Source organism: Lagenorhynchus albirostris, chromosome X (assembly GCF_949774975.1).
Source record: "Lagenorhynchus albirostris chromosome X, mLagAlb1.1, whole genome shotgun sequence".
Classification (NCBI taxonomy): domain Eukaryota; kingdom Metazoa; phylum Chordata; class Mammalia; order Artiodactyla; family Delphinidae; genus Lagenorhynchus; species Lagenorhynchus albirostris.
Genome location: NC_083116.1, coordinates 86,928,521 through 86,950,589, shown reverse-complemented (window position 1 = coordinate 86,950,589; position 22,069 = coordinate 86,928,521). Strand labels below are relative to the sequence as shown.

The 22,069-nt window shown below is 38.4% G+C and overlaps 1 protein-coding gene across 2 annotated transcripts in view; it reads left to right on the top strand.

Annotated features, from left to right (window-relative positions):
- MAGED1 (MAGE family member D1) overlaps positions 1-22,069 on the top strand; it is a 73,460-nt gene that overhangs the window by 23,717 nt on the left and 27,674 nt on the right. The window contains exons 2-3 of one of the 2 annotated variants that reach the window (XM_060138234.1): positions 10,919-11,022; positions 11,124-11,217. The exons of the other annotated variant lie outside the window; for it this stretch is intronic. The gene's annotated coding sequence lies outside the window, so the exon portion shown is untranslated. The remainder of the gene's footprint in view (positions 1-10,918; positions 11,023-11,123; positions 11,218-22,069) is intronic. 2 annotated transcript variants of the gene reach the window in all.

The window sequence follows — 22,069 nt, the reverse complement described above, 5'->3', positions numbered from 1 at the left end:
TATGCCATTTTCCTCACTATTTTGAACACATTTGAATGACTCCATCAGCATTGCATTGAAATTTTGCTGAGCATGACCTTTATTTGTTTATGTACTCATTCATTCAGCAAAAATGTATGGAGCACTTACAACCAGGTATATGGTCTTATGTTCAGTGCAGGAGATGTGAAGGTAAACCTGACTGGTTTCCAGTCCTTGGTGAAGATTCATTATTGTGGGGATATGAGTAAATAAACAGGCAATGTCTAAAGACTGGACATAGGCAAGTGGGATTGACAGTCTGTGGGAGCACAGATTGGGCACCTGAAAATGCTTTGGAATGGGGCGATAATGGTTGATATTGGATGAGTAGAAGAAGTATGAAGGTGAAAGAGCCATGAAGGGTGTTCCAGTCAGAGGAAGCTGGAAGAGGCAGTGGAATCTTGATGTATTCAAGGAGAGGTATGTATGTAGTTAGTTATAAGTGGAACATAAATTTTATGTAGGGGAGGAGAGACAAAACTGGAAACATGAATGTGGGCCAGGACATTGAGAGCCCCAGAGGTCAGGTCAGAGAACTGGGATTTCACTCTGAAGGGTATGAGGGAGAAGTAATGCAGTTGTCTTAAGCAGATGAGATATATAATCACCCCTGTGATGTACTGATGATGCATTGGGTGGTAGATGGGAGTGGGGCAGTATGAGAATGGTAAGAAGGAGAGAGGTGTAACTGTCAGGAGAGAGAGAATGTCATGTTACAGTGCGCTTTAGATGTGTGTGTGATATGTGGGAGAATTGTGTGTGTGTGTGTGTGTGTTACAATAGGTTATAATATACATACCATAGGTTATATATACACACAATAGGTTATATATGTTATATATACAGTTGTATACAACAGATTATGTATAAAACACATAATATATAATGTATATACATATACATAACTTTCCCACACACCACACACATGTATAGAATAATATATAATATATACAAAATAGATCTGTGCATACACATGGATGTAGTGTTGTATGTCTGTAATTCTGTTTGCTCATGTATATCCAGGGGCCGTCTCATTGCCACAGGTCTAAAATAGAGAATATTTCAGTGGAGAAACATCCGCCAAGGAAAGCTGAAGAGTGGGAAAGGGCTAACAAAGACTGTCTCCTTGACCAAACTTTAGTCATGTTCCTTTGAGCCCTCTTTTCAACTAAACCTCATCCTTGGGCATTGTCTTTGGCCTGCTTAGTTTTAGAAAGGATTCTGCTAATTCAATTTAGCCAGAATCCCCCAACCCTTACTTGATATTTTAACACTTCTGGTCTGCCTTCAGCGAGAATCCCAAGTTAGTTTAGCAACAATCACCTTCGTCTTGACGTTTCCTTTTAGTAATTTTCTATAGCTTCTTGGCTATAGATCCCCAGCTGTCTTTACTGTACTCAGAGTTGAGTCCAATCTCTCTCCCCTGTAGCAATAGTCTTGACACCTATCACAATAGTCCTCAATAAAGTCTTTCTTACCATTTTAACAAGTGTCAGAATAATTTTTTCTTTAACAGGCCACACCAAAACTTTTGCCTATTGTGCTCTTCCTCTTCAAAGCTCCACCAGTTGGCACCGAGGCCCAGTTGTGTATCCTTGAGTAATCTGAGAATTCCTCTTCCTCCTCTCCTTCCTGGGATTTAAGGGTATGAGGTGATTTTTTTTTCAGCTTCTCCCAGAGGTTAGAATATAGCTTTAACAGTTACCTCTGGGAGGGTGGAATGATGATTGAAGATGCTTATCTCCTTTTATGTGTTTCTCTGTGCCAGGCACTGTTGTACACTAATGAACATGTATTGCACTTCTTTTTTAAAACTACTATCTTAAACTTTTAAAAATATAAAATGTGAAATTTATCTACATGGATATATAACGTGGATTTGAGAGGGTTCTGTTAGGTTAAGGATTTAGGGGAAACCAGAGCAGTGAGCGTGTATGGATCAGTGCATTAATGAAGGCTAAAATACAGCAGGCCAGTAGTGTAATTGGCGAAAGTGTTGATGAAGTGAATGTAGACTACTGTGTCAAGACTCTTGTCTATGAAAAGTAGAATAGATAACAAATGGTATGTGTATATTTTTAGGATGAGAGATCTGAGCGTGTTTATATGTTCTGCAGAGGAGGAGCTAATAAAAACAGAGGTTATTGAAAATACAGGAGAGAAATGGGGTAACTGGAGAAGTAAATGTGGAAAAGCTGTGGTATAGAGAACACGTGGAAGGACTGGCCATGAACAAGAGAAAGGGCATCACTTCTGATATTGCAGTTAAAGAGGGTCAGAAAGGCTTGTTTGTGAGGTTTTGGAAAGGCAAGAGATTGAGGGAGTTTCTTTCTTGCCCCAATATATTCTCTCTGAATAAGGCAGTAAGGGCATTCTGGAGTGTGAGAGGGGATGACCAGGAGCCAGAGGAAAGAGGAAGAAGGTTGCACCCTTCTTTGGGGAATGAGAGAAGATTGATGGGCAGTAATGACACCTCTCTGAGCTGGAAATAAAATGTTTTTAGTCTTGTCCTTTTTTCCAGGTGTGTTCGGCTGCCAAAAAGTGGGAGCAAGGAAGGCAAGCATTGGGTTTGATTTTAGACTTGTGAATGTGTGATGATGATTTTGGGTGGTGGGAGGTTTGAGGGGCTAAGTAGATTATTGAGGTTACTGATGAGATTAGTTCAGGTTATAGACCATGGGATTTAGTCTCATCAGGAAAAAGTGTGTTCTCAGGAGGATTCTGTAGAACCAGAGAAGGAGAAGCTGTGTGAATATGTGGGTGGGTGTCAGTGAAGCTGTGTGGAGGTTTCAAAGCTCAAAGAGTGGATGTTAGAAAGAGGTAGAATGGCAGACAAGAAATCATGGTCAGAGTAGGATATAGGAGCTTAAGATTTCAGGGGGAAAGTGGTTCTGGATGATGAGAAGATTCCGTGGGTGGGTGAGCTGGAGTAGAAGGAGGTCAAGGAACTGTGAAGCTGGGGTGATGGACAAGTTAGCCATGGGATCATCAAAGATAGTAGGAAAGGTTTAGCGTGTAAGAGTAGAGAGGAAGGCGAGAAAGATGCTCTTTTGTGGAAGAAGGGGTGAGTGTAGCTAAGAGGCACATGGCATGACAAAGGAGTGGGGATTTTTACAGAAGGGAGGAAGAGTTAGGGAATGGAAGCAGCAATGGCCAGCGTGAGTAGTTGCCCTTAACCAGCTTTGCAGCAGATCCCTTGGATAGTCCTGGCTTTGTTTCAACTTTGTCGTTACTTCACAAACCTTATTTTATTTTTGCCAATAACCAGGGCCAAGAAAGGACTGGCGGTAAAATCTTGAATGTAAGGGGAGCTAAGATAGCATTCTATTCACTGCTTCCTGTACCTGGAGGGACTTGAACAACTGCCCTTAGCAACTTTAAGGGAAATGGCACTGCTGGTAGGACCCTGGCCTGCCCAGGCTTCCCTTTCCAAAAATCCTATTGTAAATGAATGTGGATAACCAGTCCCCATAGCTTTTACAGAGGGGTGGATGCTTTTTATGTCATTCCTTACCTCAGAAAGGTTGAGAACACGTGCACTTAGGGGATGCTTTAAGGGAGTTCCATAGGGAGGCCCGAATTCTTTTTTTTTTAATGTTTTTCGAATTGTGCAATATAACAAAAATACCAAAAGTTGCATAAAATGTAAATGTACACTAAAATGAATAATTATAAAGTAAACACCCGTAAAAGAACCTTCCAGGGCCAAATATAGAACATTGCAAGTTATCCAGAAGCCTCGTCTTATCCCTGTTTCTCTCCCAAAGGTAACCATTTATCCTGACTTGCCTTTTATGATAATCATTTCTTTGCCTATGTATACAGATACATGTGGACACACACATCTGTCTATACATTCTACTGTTTATGGACATTTGGATTGCTTTCAGTTTTGGGGTATTGTGAACGGTACTGCTGTTCTTATATATGTCTCCTGTTCCACATGTGCTTGAGTTTCTCTAAGATATATATCTGGGAGAGGGATTATCTGGTATTAGTTTATGCATATTTTCAGCTTTACTAGATAGTGGAAAATTGATTTTCAAAAGGATTGCATCAATTTTAACTCCCACTAAAAGTATATGAGGATACATACCTTGGTTCTTTTCTCCCCCAGTCTTGAGGCCAGAAAACTATGGCTCAGAGATGATCAGGGATAGCCAGGACTTGTGATTTGCTGTGGATATGGGGGGGTCTTGGTTACTATTTCACATTTCTCCTGGAACAGTTGCCCTTAGCTGCTTCAGTAGGAGAACCTTGGTTTGGTCCTATCTTTTCCAGAGTTTCTAGGCCCAAGAATTGGGCCCTAGAATTGAGTGTGGTTGCTCAGCCTCTGAGGCCATTTGAGAATGAAGACAGCTGGGTTAGCATCCTACAATGCTCCTCTTTCTTGGATGGTCCAAACAATTGATCTTAGCAATTAGCCAGAGGTTCTGTGGGTGGGCTCTGACTCAGTTAACTCTTCCTCAAACTCAAGGGTCAAGAACCAGAACCAGGAAGTGATCAGAGATAATTAGCATCTATGGCTAGCAGAATATGAAGACTGGGGTAGTGGCTTAGATGACCCTGTGTCTTTGGAGGATCCTTGAACAACCATCTTTAGCCATCTCCAAGGAGGGAGCTGGCTTGTTCCTTTCTTTTACACAGTCTGTCCCTTAGGGAGTCTTGTCCTTAGGGAGGGCCCTGGCTTGTTTGTTTCTCACCCAAAATCTCAAAGATTGAGAACCTTGGTTGGTTTATTTCTGTGGCCAGTTAGAAGTGAAGATGGCTGGGTAAGCATTTGGAGTGCCTCCTAGAGTCTCATCTTATGTTTGTTTGTTTATGGCACACCTTTAATTACCTGAATTTTGTAGAAATACAGTTGAAGTGATCAAAAATTGCATATGAGTTTATCAACTTTTAGAAAATTGACAAAATTTTATATGAAGGTGTGAAATATTATACATATGTATTATTGTTTTTTAATTTTAAAACTAGTAATGGAATAATAAATAATTCCAAACCTTAATTAAAATTAGTATTTAATGTACTTCTTGGACCTGATTTACTTCACTAATATTAGAGCATATTTAAAATTAGGAGATGCTTATTTCGTATTTTAGTTCTGTTTCTTTACTTTTTACTATTGTTATTATTTTTGCTTTCTCTATGCATGTTGAGAATTTGAATTTTCAAGATATTGAAAACAGTGGCATATTTATTGTGGTTCTCCACTTGATGTCCTTTCATCCTTTGGCTTCTATTTGTGTCAATCTGTTTAATGCTCTTGGCTGCATTTCCATACATACTCACAAGGCAGAGTTATTCTAGAAAACATCATCCTTCTTTACTACAAGTTGAACACTACAGTGTAGTCCTACAATACAGTTAATATAGGACCCAGTTATCTTTTACAACACGTTGGGCTCTGCTCTGTATCACAGGGCAAGCCACCTGAGAATGTCCATCTGACAGATACTTCTTGAGTAGCATGTTATGCAGAGGTTTCACATACCAGTGTGTGTGGTTTACCAGTTGGGAATTTTGGGACCAGGGATGTGGGAGAACCAGCAGGCTCAGGAGAGAACTATTTCATTTATGGCTAGAAGGTGAAGGGGGTGTTCTATACATCACTGAAGGGTGTGGTAAGCTTATTTTTCAAGGAGGGGGATCCTGGAGGTCACAAAGGAAAGATTCTAGGTGGGAAGGAGAATAGTGAACTGATAGCTTCAAGAGGCAATGAGCGTGGCTTGCTACTTTTCATTCCCTCTATTTTCTTGGTTATCAGAAAAATATTTTCCCAGGACCCTCGTAGATAGGAAGTATGAGTGAAGAAAGAGGGAAGTTACAGAAGATGAGAGAGGAAAACATACATAGTCTGAGAATGTCAGAAGTGGTAGGATACCTGTGGGGAAGATAGATTGATTTCAAACCTTAGAAAAGTTAGCTAGACCATTAATTAATTAATCAATCAAGAAAATAAGTAAAAAATGTAGTGATATAGACTCTGCTGAATAATGAGGACATGTTGTTGAATTAGATATATTTTCTACTGAGTCTGGTGGGTGAGATAGACACAGACATTACAACAGGGAGTATTATGACAGAGAGACCAGGGTGTGGTGCTTTCAGTAGAAATATGGAGGAGGGTATCTCTAACCCCAGGGCTCAGAGAAGGCCTCCTGGAAGGCACCATGGTAAGAACTTAATTTTCCATAGAAGTAGCAGTTAATCTGGCAGTGGCTGAGAATCCTCTTGAGTGTGGGGACCAGAGAGCAGGTGGTCATTTAGACCATGTACGGTAGCTACCTGGGTATGTCATCTAGCCTTGAGCTTGGGAAGTACCCGAAGAAATGAGCAGTTGAGAGGCCACTCTGGTCTAGAAGAGCTAGGGAAAGGGGACAAATAGAAATAGTTTCATAAATGGTTCAGTTTATGCTATAATATTGATCACCTTAGCCTTCATGGAAGAGCAGCTACTTCCATTTCCCCATGAAATTATCAGTTTCTCTTTATGACATGTTTTTTGCATCTTGTTTAGGGAATTCTTTCTCACCTTGATTTCATAAAGGTGTTTTACGGTACCTTCCTGTAAAATTTTTATAATTTTCTTTTCACAATTAGGTTTATGATTCACTTGGAATTTATTTTTATGTACTATATGATGTAGAGATCTTATTTTTTTTTCTGAATGATTAATCGGTGGTTCAAGGACTATTTACTGAGTTGTCTGTTCTTTCTCCACAGATTTATAATGCTGTCTCTATAATATACCAAGTTGTAATGTATGTATATATCTGTTTCTAGGCTTTCTGTTCTCTTCCACTGGTCTATTTGTCTATTTCTATACTAGTATTACACTGTTAATTACTATAGTTTTGTAATGCATCTTAATATTTGGTAGGGAAAGACCCCTTCCTTAACTCTTCCTCAAAAGTATATTCTTTGTCTTTTACTTTTCCATATGAATTTTGAGATAAGCTTAATATGGTCTCTGAGAAACTGAAATTTTGATTAGAACTGCATTTTAGTTATTGATTATAGATACAGAAATGGCATCTTTACAACAATGAACGTGGTTTATCTCTCCTTTTATCTAGATATTTTTAACGTCTTTGAAAAAAGTTTATTATAATTTTCTCTGCAAGGGTCTCATGCATATCTTGTTAGGTATATTTCTGTGTACTGATAGTTTTTGTTGCTCTCGCTAATATTTTTAAATTACATTTTGTAATTCATTGTGACTGGTATATGGGAATGCTTGTTTCTGGTGTATAGTTTCTAGATCCATTCACCTTACTAACCTCTTTCTCTAGATCCAATTGTTTGTTTGTAGATTTTATTGAGTTTTTATATAACATTTATGTAAATCATACTTAAAAGTACGTGAATTATACCTGTACAGCCCAGTGAATTATCACAAAGTGGTTTTGGTTTGTTAATGTAATTTGTGAATAACTGTAATTATTTTTCCCTTTCAGTCCTTATACCTCTGTAAGTTGATATCATTGTGTATAAAGTAAAGTAGAATTCTTTTCTGAAACAAGTTCACTTGAGCATCTCTGAGGCCTCATGCTCTAATGAGCTGTGTTTGACGTGTAAATACTTTAGAAGTCATCAAAGAAAGGAAATTACCTTTATTTGGAAATTTTAACAGTACTTAATAAAAGAGCCTACAAGGTGGTAGTATTTCAGTTAATTGACTACTGTCCAGGATTTGGTCTTTAGCATTTGTGAAATGCTAAAATGAAACTTGGTGATAAACAAATACAAATTATTTTACTGAGACTAAGATTCAGAGAGAAAAGCACACACGTCTCACACTAATATTTTCTTGTGGCGAGAACACTCAGGTCCTCTCTCTAGGGTGTGTCATTTGGGGTACTTGGGAAGTCAAACTAAGAAAACAGCATGTTGCTTACTGTGAGATCATCGAGTTAAAGCAAAAAGGTAGAGTATCTCACAAACATGGAGTCTTTTGTGCAGCTGTGGGTTGTTTGAGGAATACATTTAGATGTTCTACCCTGTCTTCATCACACCCCAAGCAGTTTGAGAGGCAGCAGGATGTAGTGAAATAATACTAGACTTTGTAGCCAGTAGACAGGGATTTAAATCCTAGCTTATAGTGTACTGACCTTAGGGGTTTCATTTTTCTCACTGGTGAAATAGAAATCATGACACTGTTCATTTAAAAGAAATATATCCTCTCAAAGTATTTGTTACATAGTAAATCCAGCAGAATCATGGATTTATATTTGTTTATCCATGCCTATGGGTAGAGAGGAAAGTGCCAATGATCTTTTCCTAATTTGTCAGAATGGTCTTAGAAGTATTAATCTGTTTTTAAATACAGAGATAGCAATTTCAGCTTTATCACCAGATGTATTAGTTTCCTATTGCTGCTGTAATAAATTGTGGCAAACGTAGATAATAAACACAGATTTATTATCTTGTAGTTCTGGAGGTCAGCAGTCCTAAAATCAAGGTGCTGGCAGGGCCGAGCTCCCTCCAGAGGCTCTAGGGGAAATCGGTTTCCTTGCTTTTTCCGGCTTCTTAAAGGCTGCCGGCGTTCCCTTGGTTCATGGTCGTTTTCCCTATCTTCAGATCTACCAGTATATCGTCTTCAACTCTGTGACTCTGACCTTCTACTTTCATGATCATATCTCCTTCTCTGACTCTCATCCTCCCGCTTCCTTCTTATAGACTCTTGTAATTACATTGAGCCCACCAGTATAATTCAGGATAATCTCTCCATCTCAAGATCCTTAATCACACATGCAAAGTCCCATTTGCCATGTAAGGTGACATATTCACAGGATCAGGATGTGGACATCTTGGGAAAGCCATTATTCTGTCTACCCCACCAGGTTAATGAATTACCAAATAAGATACTTAATTAGAATTACACATTTCATTTGTGGGTTATTTTCATAGAAAAAAGCATCAATTTCTAAATTTGCAAGAGTCTTATAAAATGCCTTTCTTTAAATAATACTTCTAAGGAAAGATATGTATTAACAGAGAATAGAATTAGTTGGTAGCAGTTATGAATATTCATAAGTCTCCATATTGTAAAAGAGAACAAGATTGACATTCTCATTAAAATTCTCAATTTAACATCTTTCAAATTTAGATTATTTGAAATAATTGTGAAGCAAAATGGTTTCCACCCCTTCAAGGCTGTAGGGAGAGAGTACAGAGCCCACATTTCTTTTTGAGTTTCCTTTTGTTGATTGTGAACATTTGCATTTGTAAAGTTAGGCTCTGGAATTTCACTAGCTACTTTTAAGGAAAAAGCAGGTCTGGAGCCCAATTTTGCTTGTAGAAATGGAGAAAGGGCTGAAAAGGATTTTCTGTATTATCAGTGAAATTATATATTTTGTGCCTCGTAAAGTAGTTGTTAAGATTCAGCGTGATCACTTTTACGAAGTCCTGACACCTGCTTCAGTGAGTGAGAGCAGTTTGAGTCTCTTACACTCTTCTGTACTTTCCATCTTTTGTCTCTTATTAATTTCCTGACTTGTCTTAAATTTTCATAAATTATTTTCCTAATCTCCTGATGAAAGCTATACCTTGAGTTTTTCATTTGGGGTATTGTATTTTTTTTAAGTTGATTAGGTTTACTTATGATATACCACTTATTACAGTTTCCTGTTGCTTGGAAGTATCTTTAAGTTTGTTACTTATTTCTTTATCCATGGTAAAATACTGATTTCATGGTTTGTGTTTGCTAATCCCAGTGTTTGAAGTCTTTTCTGTTATCAGCTGATCCTGCTGATTTGCTTCTTTGTCTAATTCAAGGTTCAAGGATCCCAGGGCAAGTCCTGTAGTTCAACCTGAGCTACAAAATGACCTGCTTCCTACCCCGAGATGGTAGTCTTTGGGGTCCCAGCTTATTGTAGGGAGGGTCTCCTGATAGTTTTCCTACTCTGTGTAGTTCTGGGCTTTATCTGTTTCCTTTGCCTTTCAAGGCAACTGAAATATAGAAAGTTAAATTTTGGGGGGATTGCCTCTCTGCTTATATTTACTTCTCTAGGTTCCCCTTTTCCCATGGTGTTGCTCTGATATTTCTATATTTTTATTGCCCTGTCTTTTTGTTGTTTTCAAGTAGTTGTTACTTCTTTTTCACCAAGATTTTTTTTAGTTGTTTTATCATGAGGGTTTGTCCAAACAAGCTGCGGGGGCAGAACTAGCAAATTTTCCTAGAACTCTTTCATTTTCTTTTGAGATTAGGTTTAGACTCAGAACGTCTCATTACCTTTTGGGGTTTTATTTGCTTTATTTTATAGAGGAAATATCTGTTGGCTGAGGAAATATGTACAACCTAAAAGTAGCGAGTTAAGTTTGATTCGGGGACCTTACTGAGGGAGGAGACAGGGTATATAGGAGTTCTTTGCTGGAAAAAAATGTAGTTGAACATCAAAATATTACTGCTAATCACAAAAATAGACATCTCAAGTTAACCATTTTAGTACTTTCTATGTATGGGAAGATGCAAGAGTCCAGACTCAAATTATTCCTTAGATACGCATCTTATAACTGTCTAGGGCCAGTATCCCCAGCACAGAATGCTTCCTGTTTTTCTCCATCGTGAATTCCTTTCAGGGCGCACCATGCGGGAGGAGTGGGGGGCGGCTGCAGTGGCTGCTGACTTGATGGCTGGCAACATTGTTGTTTACTGGAATGGCAAGCAACACTCCCTTTGCACACATCCAGTGCTCAGAAAAGTAAGGATATTTGCCCAAGGTCCAATAGCAAGTAAGAAGTAACAGTGGGATTTTAGCCTTGCTCTCTTCAACCCTGAAGCCTATATGCTTAACCAATTCAGTGCACTGTAACCTTTGGATTCCAATGTTTTCTGTTCCTGGATTATGGAACAAATCCATGGAGAGTAAATGACTTGTGTTTTTCTTATCAGGTTTTCATCCCTCAAGGTCAGCGCCCTCTCCGTGGCTCTTGGGAACACAAGCATTTCTATGCCTCTTTCACAAGACCTTTGCCTGGTTCTAAAACATCTAATAAGTAAGAAACCCCCTTCCATCACCCCCCCTGTACCCTTCAGAACTGAATTTAAGGACATGCAGTACCCCACCTCTAACCACAAACTTTTATTTCCTTTTCAGCTGCAGGATTTTCCACATCAAAAGACCAAAATAAATTCCCATCTGAATTTGGAAAGAGCTAAGGACAAAAGAACCCAGAAAGAAATCCTCTTAGGTGAGCAAAGGAAGGAAAATGAGGTAGGGAGGGACTTGTGAACTTACAGCTTTATTAGATAGTGTTAGGATAGTTTTGGAATTTTGGTTGGTGAATGCCCACGAGGCCCCTTGGCATGGTGGAAAACACAGGAGCTTAAGAGCCAGGCATACTTGAATTGGCTGTCAGTTCCCCTACTTACTAATTCTAAAATATTGAGTAACTCAGTTTCCCTCTCTGACCATCAGTTTCTTCATCTATACATTTGTAATAATAATACCTATCTCTCAAGGTTTCCATGTGAAATATAGTATTTCAGTGAGTGTTTGTGCTTGGTATATGCTTACTAAATAGTTGTAGTAGTTGTTGTCTTTATTGTTGCAACTGTAGGGGTGGGAAAATTTTCCCTTCTTCCTTTATAGGTCCCTTGACTGGTCTAATAATTAAACTGACATAAGACAGATTAACAGGATAAAAACAAATTTAATTTTGTATGTACAGGAGTCCCACAAAAATGTGAGACTCAAGTGATCAGAACAGAGAGCTGTTATACCTTGTAGATTAAAAAAACAATGTATTGGGCTTCCCTGGTGGCGCAGTGGTTGAGAGTCCGCCTGCTGATGCAGGGGACACGGGTTCGTGCCCCGGTCCGGGAAGATCCCACATGCCGCGGAGCGGCTAGGCCCGTGAGCCATGGCCACTGAGCCTGCGCGTCTGGAGCCTATGCTCCGCAATGGGAGAGACCACAACAGTGAGAGGCCTAAATACTGCAAAAAAAAAAAAAACCAATGTATTTATGAAGAATCGACAAGGCAAAGGGGTTTGGCCTAGAAATAGTAAAGAATTAACAAGGTTTGTTTGTACAGCCTTCTTGGGCCCTAAATTCCCTGTCTCTGGTGATAAGGATGCCTTCTACCCTTCTGGTACAGGGAGGATCTCTTTCTCTTGAGAAAGTTTTCTCCTGCTTTCAGGGGGACAAAGGAGGGTCAGAGTATCATTCTTGCACCAGCTGGTTCTCAAGTACCTTTAATTCAAAATAATCAATATGCCAACATGGCATATTTTGGGGTTACATATTCTAAACCCCTATACCCCTCTCAAACTCTCCATCTGGTGGGTACCATAAAATCAGGCAAAAGAGAATCTTTCTTTTCCTGTTTTCTTTTTGGTTACCTTTTTGTTAGCATGCCCAGTTACTTCTCCCTTCTCTATTGCTTCCCCTTCTTCAGTGCCCTGAAAATGAATCTCTTGCCGTCTCCCTTCTTCCAAATCCTTGCTTTTCTCTCTTAGTTCTACACATTCAACACCTCCTTTGTTCAGGGCATCTTCCCATTTCCACTCAGTTGAATCTCTTTCATTGTCTCTGCCATTAGCCTCCAAACAAACTAGTCATCCTCACATCACTTTGCTTCTCCAAGTCCCTCTCTCCCTGAGTTGGGAGGCCACCTAAAAGTGAGACAAAGCCATGAAGTCCCTAGACCTTAGTTTTCTGACTAATTTTCTTTCTACCTCATTTTGGCAGCTTCATTTCATCAAGTAAAAGTTATATGTGTTTTTTCTATCTATTCTGTGTTTGCTTGTGGATATCTTTATCTTTTTTTTTTTACATACTTTGTATTATAAAGGTAGACACATGCTCATCGTGAGGATTTTGGAGAACAACAAAACTTTATAAGGAAGGAAATAAAAATTGTTCATTTCATTACCCAGATATAAATCCTATTAACTAATTGATATATTTCCTTTCAGTATATACAATTTTGTATCCTGCTGTATTAGTTTCCTAGGACTGCCATAACAAAGTACCACAGGCTGGGTATCTTAAACGGCAGAAATTTATTTCCTCAGAATTCTGAGGCATAGAAGTCTAAGATCAAGGTGTTGACCAGGTTGGTTTCTTCTCAGTCCTCTCTCCTTGGCTCGTAGATGGCTATCTTTTCCTCCCTGTGTCTTCACATGGTCTTCCCTCTATGTGTCTCTGTGTTCTAACTTCTTCTTATAAGGACACCAGTCATATTGGATAAAGGCCTACCCTAATGATCTCATCTTAACTAAATTACCTCTTTAAAGGTCCTATATCCAGGTACAGTCACATTCTGAGGTACTGGAGGTTAGGACTTCAACATGTGAATTTTAAAGGGACACAATTCAGCCCATGCTTTCTCCTCTAAAACCTGTTTTCTTTAAAAATTATCTCACATGAGAATCTCCCTTGTCAGTAACAATTTTGGGCAACATTTTTGTTGGCTGCGTAATATCCCTTCATAAAAGTATACTGCAATTTATTTAACCATTTCCATGTTTTTGGATATTTTGTGTGTTTCCATTTTTTCACTAATATAAATGCTTCAATGAATCGTTTTGTACATGAATCTTTATTTGCATATCTGACCATTTTGTTTGGTAGATTGTTTAAAGAGTAATTACTGGCTCAAAAGGTACGACTATTCTATGGCTCATAATTACACACTGGAAAGTTGTTTTCTAGAAGTTTTTACCAGTTTACTTTCATACCAGCAAGGACAGCAGTCAAACATGCACTCATATAAACTGCTTGGTGAGAGTGAGAGAGGAACAGTTAATCTCACATGGTTGTTTCAATTTACAGTTATTGATGACTGATAAGGTAAAATATTTCATGTTTTTATATTTCCTTTTTTGTGACTGGTTTACGTATGTTTTTTTGCCCATTTATGTTTGAGGATTTATCATTTTAGATGATAAGCTTATGACTAAGACTAGGATCTATTTCAATGAGGGAAATCTCAGAAAAAGCCAAATTCCGAAGAATATTATGGATCCAGAATCCAAGACCAATTGGTCAGAGTCTCTTCTGTGGAGAAGACTTGGCATGTGATGACATAGGCTGCAAGAAAGCTTTGCAGGGAAGAATCTAACATATTCCTTTCTCCAGGGAAGTCTGTTGTGGGCACAATACTGCCACTTATAAAAATAATCTTACTGAAGAGAAAGGCTGAGAGTGCATTGGCTGAGAAAAGGCTGAGCTAGATGTCTGTTATATGAGGAAAGCCCCTAGGAGAAAGAGCACAGAGATATGGTTCATAGGACTATGACTCTGCACAGTTTTTAGAATGTGTGAGACACTGGGAAATTTTTGATGCACAGAAGCCCTACATGTATGATTAGTGTCTAAAAGTCTTTTGTTAGTGTTCAAGGTTGATGCCTCAGAGTACTCTAGTAGAGAGAAATCCTGTGAAGGTAATGAATATAAAGGAATTTTTAGTCATGAGGCCGATCTTAATTTGACATCTGAGGATTCACACTTGAGAACTTATTAATTAATATGGCTGTAAAAATGTGGGAAGGCCTTCAGGCAGAACTCGGTTCTCTTTCAACACCAGAAGTTTCATAGGGTGGGGAAACTTTCCCAATGTGAAAGAAATTGCAGTGAATAATCAAGGTTTTTCCACCATATGAAAATGCATAGTGAAGAGAAACCCTATGAGGGTATTAACTGGGAAAGACTTCAGGACAAGCTCAGACATTTTCTTTTGAAACATGAGAGAGTTCCAAGGTAAGAAAATGGTTGCAATGCCTGTGTGGAAGGCTTTTCAGATCTAGCTCAAATCTTAAGCCAAAAAAGAATTCATGGTGCAAAGAAAGCTTATGCATGTAATGAATGTGGGAAGGGGTTTTGGTGATATCAGTCCTTATAGAATATCAGAAAATTCATAGTGGAGATGGAAGGAGATCCTTGTTTATCATCTGCAAATTCATAGTGGAGAGAAACTACTAGAATGAATAAGCCTTCAATTAGAGGCTAAGTCTTATCTATCATTAAGTGATTCATAAAGGCAAGACCCTCAATGTATGTAAAAAATATGAATGGGCTTCCCTGGTGCCGCAGTAGTTGAGAGTCCGCCTGCCAATGCAGGGGACGCGGGTTCATGCCCCAGTCCGGGAAGATCCCACATGCCGCGAAGTGGCTGGGCCCGTGAGCCATGGCCGCTGGGCCTGCGCGTCCGGAGCCTGTGCTCCGCAACAGGAGAGGCCACAACAGTGAGAGGCCCGTGTACCGCAAAAAAAAAAAAAATGAGTATGCTTTCCTTAGGATTTAGCCTTATTTGGTATCAGTGAGTTCATAGTGCAGTGAATGTAGAAAGACCTTCAATTTGAAGTGTAATCTTGCTCAGCATTAGACAGTACAGGAATCTGATTAATGTAATGCTGTGGAAAGGTCTTTGTGAGAAAAATCAGATCTTGGTAAAAATGAAAAAAGGATTCATAATAAAAGTTAATTAAAATACTTTCCATTTATTGCATATAATTATACACTTACCATGTATACTACTACTATAAGAACTTTACATAGTTTGTTTAATCATTTAATTCTTGGAACAATCGGATAATATAGGAACTCTCATCCTTGTTTTACATGTGAAGAAACCAAGAAAAAGAGATGGAAGAATTTTCCCAAGGTCACACAGCTATCACTGGAAGAGCCAGGGTTTGAATCCTAGACAGTTTAATTATTCTAGGTTTATACTGGCAATGTGTAAATCTTCAGAGATTTGTTAGCCTTTATTCATCATTAAGTGATTCATTCCAGAAATCACAATTCACTCTTCAGTGCAGTGAGTTTTGGTAGCCTTCAGTCAGTTTTGGAATCTGGTAAATACTCCCAGAAACTCCACATTGAGCTCCAGAAAATGGAGTAAAGGTTATAAAGCGTTTATTGCTTTGAATAGGGATCACCTCCAAACTTGAAAGATTTCATTAATAACTGGATTCTCTTCTCAAATGTTCACCACAACCACTTCTCATGGTGTAGGCTCTGAAATTGGCTAGGTCAGTTTCATCATCACGAAATAAGGGAGAATTGTCCAGTTCTACAAAAGACTGAGTAGGAATGAAGGCCAGACAGATGTGTGTGCTGGAAGCTTCAGGAAAGGTTCCAGATCATTTTAGGAATTATAACCAGAAAAGCCAAAATAAACCGAGAAAATCTAGCCGATAAGAAGTGGAGAAACTAGGGTATATGGAATGATTTTCCTCCCGGTATGGGTATAGACATAGGTTGCTTGTCTATCACCCAGTATTCAGAGGAACTACTGCTTGAAATTGCCATAGGAATATTCAGTGCCTTAGCATTGACAGATCAGTATGCCTTCCAGAAACTCAAGGTGTAAGAACTCTAATACATTGATTTTTATATCCTCTCACTTTAAGAAGGCAGCATGGGGATTTCCCTGGTGGTCCAGTGGTTAAGACTCTGCGCTTCCACTGCAGGGGGCATGGGTTCAATCCCTGGTTGGGGAAATAAGATCCCACATGCCGTGTGGCACGGCCAAAAGAATAAAAAAAAAGAGAGGCAGCATGGTACAGCAGAAAAGTATTTGTGTTCTAGAATCAGCTATACCTAGGTTTATTTACCAGCTTAACCACCTTCTAGCTGTGTGACCTTGGTTATATTTAATAAATCTCTCTGAGTCTCATGTTGCTCATTTTTTGGGTCAGAATATTAATACCACAACAAGTTGTAAAGATTCAAGGGATTTTAAGAGTTATAAAGTGTCTAGTGTAGTGCCTGGCACATAGTACACACTTAATGAATGTTTGCTATAATTTTTTTAGTTCTTCCAGGGCCTCAACCCTCTATAATACAGAGCTCCCTGACCCCAGTGTTTTACAGCTGTGTTGAGATATTAATCACTTTAGACCATGAGCTTCTGCTAAGTCATATGGTACCTTTGTGTGAATTGGAATATGGTATCTCTTCCTCAAAACATTTTATTACTACCTGCCAGAAAATTGTCATAATAAATGCAAATATCTATGATGTGCACAGTATGAATGATACCCTGCAGAATCGTGTGATGCACAGCTTGCACAATCTGCAAATGGTAGGCTAAATAGTGGACCTCCAAAGATGTCTGTCTTAATTCCCAGAATCTGAATATGAACCTAATATGTTACTTGAAATGGTAAAAGGTTAAGGATTTTGAGCTATGGAGATTGTCCTAGATGATTAGGGTGGGCTCAGTATAATCACAAGGCTCTTTATAAGAGATAGGCAAGATGGTCAGAGTTATAGAGAGAAGATATGTGGGCAGAAGCAGGGGTCAGAGAGGAAATAAGATGCTAAGCTGATGACTTTGATGTTGAAGAAAGGGACCATGAGCCAAAAAATGTAGACTCTAGAAGCTAGAAAAAGCAAGGAAATGCTTCTCCCCTAGAGCATCCAGAAGGAATGCAACCTTGTGAACCCATTTTAGACTTTCGACTTCTAGAACTGTAAAAGAATAAACTTATGTTGCTTTAAGCCACTAAGTTTGTGGTAATTTGTAGTGACAATAGGAAACTAATACACTGTACAGGCAGCCCAATTTGCCTGGAGCTTCCAGGCCAGTTACTTCTGGCAATGAACAGTCTTGTCCAGTATAGCCCCATGTCTGTAGATAAGTTATCATTTTGTATATGTGTTATGGTCTTAAGATTTGGAAACAGTGCTCCAATAGATTGTTGTTCCATTTGAGAAAGGAGTTTTTTTCTCTTCTGTACTTTCCCAGGGGTTCTGGATGCAGAAGGAATGAAGATAAGTTGATCCATTGTTTCTCCAAGTGTGATATGCCTGGTAGCTCAGGTGCAGCACTTTGCTTGTTATCAGATTTCTGATCCTTAGAGAGGAATATTTTCTGAATCAATTGAGACGAAATTGAAGTATAAATCAGAATACCAATATGTGGGGTTTTGTCTCTTCTGATGACAAGATGTCTCTTCAATGGGTAGTGCTGGATGTATACAGACAGAATTTACCTCCTGATGCCAATTTTTGCTACAACATACTGTTGCAAAGAGTGTTTAGGAGATACTCTGCCATTGGTTATGTTTATTCTCCCATGTTAATTCTCTTAGATCAACTCCAGTAATTACTGAGGCACTCCATTGTGACAGCCTACATTCCAGGATAAGAAATAAATTTTATATCTTGTACCAATTCCAATTGATTGAAATCGGTTTTAATAATATGCTGGCTTGACAATGATTCTGAGGTGCAAGAGGACAATTCTATGGTAGATTGCTGATGTCTGCCATAGATAGGAGATTGGCATCAGGCTGGCCTCATATATTACATCCTTATGATGATTCTTTTATTTATTCAGAAACATTTGTTAAGCATCTTCTTTATACCAGGCACTGTGATATATATTTTGAATAGAGAGGTGAAAAAGATATGTTCCTAGTCCTAGAGAAGCTGATATTAGTAGAAGAGACACATAAACAAATGTACACAGCAAAATATCACAGATGCTTGATAAAAGTCTATATAGAATATATAGAAAAAGATATGTTCCTAGTCCTAGAGAAGCTGATATTAGTAGAAGAGACACATAAACAAATGTACACAGCAAAATATCACAGATGCTTGATAAAAGTCTATATAGAATACATTAGAGACACAGAGGAGGACATAGTTAATTCTGTTGGGTGGGAGAGGGTTCCAGAAAGAAATTAATGCCTAAGTCCTGCAAGGTGTGTAGATGTTGTCAGCTTTAACTGTTGGGGCTGAGAAATAGAAGAGAGTCATTCCAAGCAGTGGTGGTATGAGCAAAGACACATTATATGAAATAATTCAATGTTTTCAGTATATTTATGGTATGTTCAAAATGGTTAGTATACTTGGAACATAGAAAGTGAGAGGGTATTTAATGAGAAGAAGATAGTGGCCAGATCATTGAGAGCCTTGAATGCTATACTAAGAACAGTGGGGAGATATTGGGATTTTAGTCAAGGGATTATTAACAGGAACAGATTTGCATTTTAGAAATATCCAGTGAATGAGTTTTTTTTAATTAATTTTTATTGGAGTATAGTTGCTTTACAATGCTGTGTCCATTTCTACTGCACAGCAAAATGAATCAGCCACACACATACATATATCCCCTCTTTTTTGGATTTCCTTCCCATTTAGGTCACCACAGTGCATTAAGTAGAGTTCCCTGTGCTATACAGTATGTCCTCATCAGTTGTCTAGCGGATGAGATTTTGATGGATAGACTGGAGAAGACAGAACTGGGTACAGGGAGACGAGTTCAGAGGCTATTACAAAAGAGGAGAGATGTTGAAGCCTGAGTTAAGGCAGTGGGAATGAAATTAGAATACATGTATGTGAAAAATTAAGAACTCAGTGGCTGACTGGAGGATATAGGGAGGCCGATGAGAAGAAGGAATCTAGGATGATCTTCAGTTTTCTTTCTGCCTTTGGTGGTTGAAATGTAAAAACCATTCCATGAGCTGGAGAACTCAGAATGAGGAACAGGTTTGAGGGAAAAAAATGATGAGTTCAATTTTGAACAAAGTCTGAAGCACCTTTGGAATGTCCAAGAGGAAGTATTCAGCAGGCAGTCAGGAATTTATTCTGCTGTGAAGCAAGTAGGGTTACAGATAGATTTGGAGGTCATCAAGCATAGAGGTGCTGGTTTTAATTAAGGTATGAATGAGCTTGCCCCAGGAGAGTGTGTGGAGTGAGAAAAGGTGGGGGCGGGGAAGAATCTCAGAAATACAGGCATTTGGGAGTGGGGATGGGGGCAAAAAAGCTGAGAATGAGCAGCAGGAAAGGTAGGAGGGGAACCAGGGGAAATACTACATTCTTCTTGTGCTCTCTTGTGGCAGTCTGAGTTTCTTTCCCAGAATAAATTTCCCCTCTCCTGTCTTCAGTCTCCCCTGTCTCTGACTATCTTGGACCCATAATTTCCAGTTCCACCCTACCTGTGAGACTGGGGCTACCAGGTCCTCTGGTGGTCACTTCTCAAGTGTAAAACTCCCCTTTGACTATTGCTACAATTTAAGAACAATTTGGAACACCCACTTCCCTGAGTTGCAAAAGAATAAAAGGCAAACATTGGGGGCCCTTCATTTTCTACATTTATATGCTCCTCACCTCTTGATCTATTCTGTTGGCCATATTAATTTCAGTAAATCCCAGTTCTCATCATATCCCTTTCCTTTATAATTAACTAGCTCCCTTTATAATGAAAGTATATTCTATTTTGTATTTTTATTATAGTAAGTATAATATTTAGATACAGTATATTCTATATTATAATAAGGCCTATATATGGCTTAAAAATATTTAGTCATAACAAAAAATAGCAGTATTTAGCTTCACCTCCCCACACTCACCAGGCTCAAGTGCCTGAAGTAACCAACTTTGAAATGTGTTAGCTATTTATTTTGGTTTTTATCTCAATAATTCTAAACAATACGGCTATACTATTATTTCTTGAGTTACTTATTTCAGGTATTAGCTGTTGACTTCCTGTTGTGGTAGATGAAGATTAAATTTTCACTTTTCCTCTCCTACTTCCCTTCTCCATCCTTTTAATATAGTTATAGCATACATTTTTAATGATAACATTTACATTATTGTGTGTGCATTGTTCACTAAAGAAACCAGTAGTGAATTGTGATTACATTTTTCTTGTACACATTTTTATCAATTCTAGATTGAATAATTGCTTTTCACTTGCATTTTTTATATATTACTATCTTTTCCATCTAATCTGTATGTCTGTTTTTTTTGTTTTTGTTTGGGTTTTTGCAACATACTCAAGTAAGTTAGGTTATTTTCTGGAAATCCCCTTTCTAGAGCTTTCTGTCCTATTCCAGTCTGGACTATTTCCACCCCCAACTCCTGGAAGCTTTTAGAATTTCTACTTTATCACTGATATTCTGAAATTTCATGGTGATGTGTGGATATTTGTGTATCTATTGTACTGGACACTTGGTAGACTCTTTCAGTGTGTATGTTCTTGTGCTTAAGCTCTGGAAAATTTTATTGCAAGCTCCATAAGGACGGAGATTTTTATCTAATTTATTTCTGTGTCTACAATGCCTAGAATAATGCCTGATACATGATGGGCACTTATTATTTGTTGAATGAATGAATGATTATTTACATTTAAAATAATATGAATAAAATAATGCCAGTAAACCCACCATCCAGGACAAGAAATAGAACATTAGCCATACCTTAGTGCCCCCCCTGCCATGTGCGCTTCTCCAATCACCCCTCCCGTCTACCTCCATCTAGAGGTAACACTTCTCCCTGACTTTTGTATTAACAGTCCCCTTGGTTTTCTTATAGTTTTATCACCTTATATGTATGTCCCTAAACAATATATCGTTAATTTAAAAAAAATTGAAAAGCACACATCTAGTTGCATGAGAAAAGGGTAGTATTGCCCCTGTTAGATAATGTGTCCTAGGAAAACATAGGTTCTGAGTCAAAGACTGACTTCAGCGTTCCTGAGAATTTAGTAAAGCCATTTCTGGGAAAATTAGTGATTGAAATCATGAAGTTTCGTGTAAAGTTCTTTGCCTGTCTGGCTTTAATTTTTCTATTGTAGATAATTTTTTCTTTCTATCTGTAAGGTTGTAAGATGTTTTCTTTATTCTTTGAGTTCAGGGATTTGATCAGGGTATGCCTAAGTATGTTTTATAATGTAAGCTTCATGAAGGCAGGGATTTTTGTCTGTTTTGTTTACTGATATATCTCAAGGGCCTTAGAACCATGCCAGACACATAACAGGTCCTTATTAAATGTATTGATTAGATTAACATATAGCACCATAAAGTAATGAATGGATAGGTGAATGGATAAATGAATTAGTCAGTGTCAGTCTTGTCTGGAATTCAGAGGGATCATATGGTAGTTCCATTTTTAGTTTTTTGAAGAGCTTCCATACTGTTTTCCATAGTGGCAATTTACAACCCCACCAACAGTGTACAAGGGTTCTCTTTTCTCCACATCGTTGCCAACATTTGTTATTTGTAGACTTTTTGATGATAGCCATTCTGACAGGTGTGAGGTGATATCTCATTGTGTTTTTTTTTAAATTGAGGTAGAGTT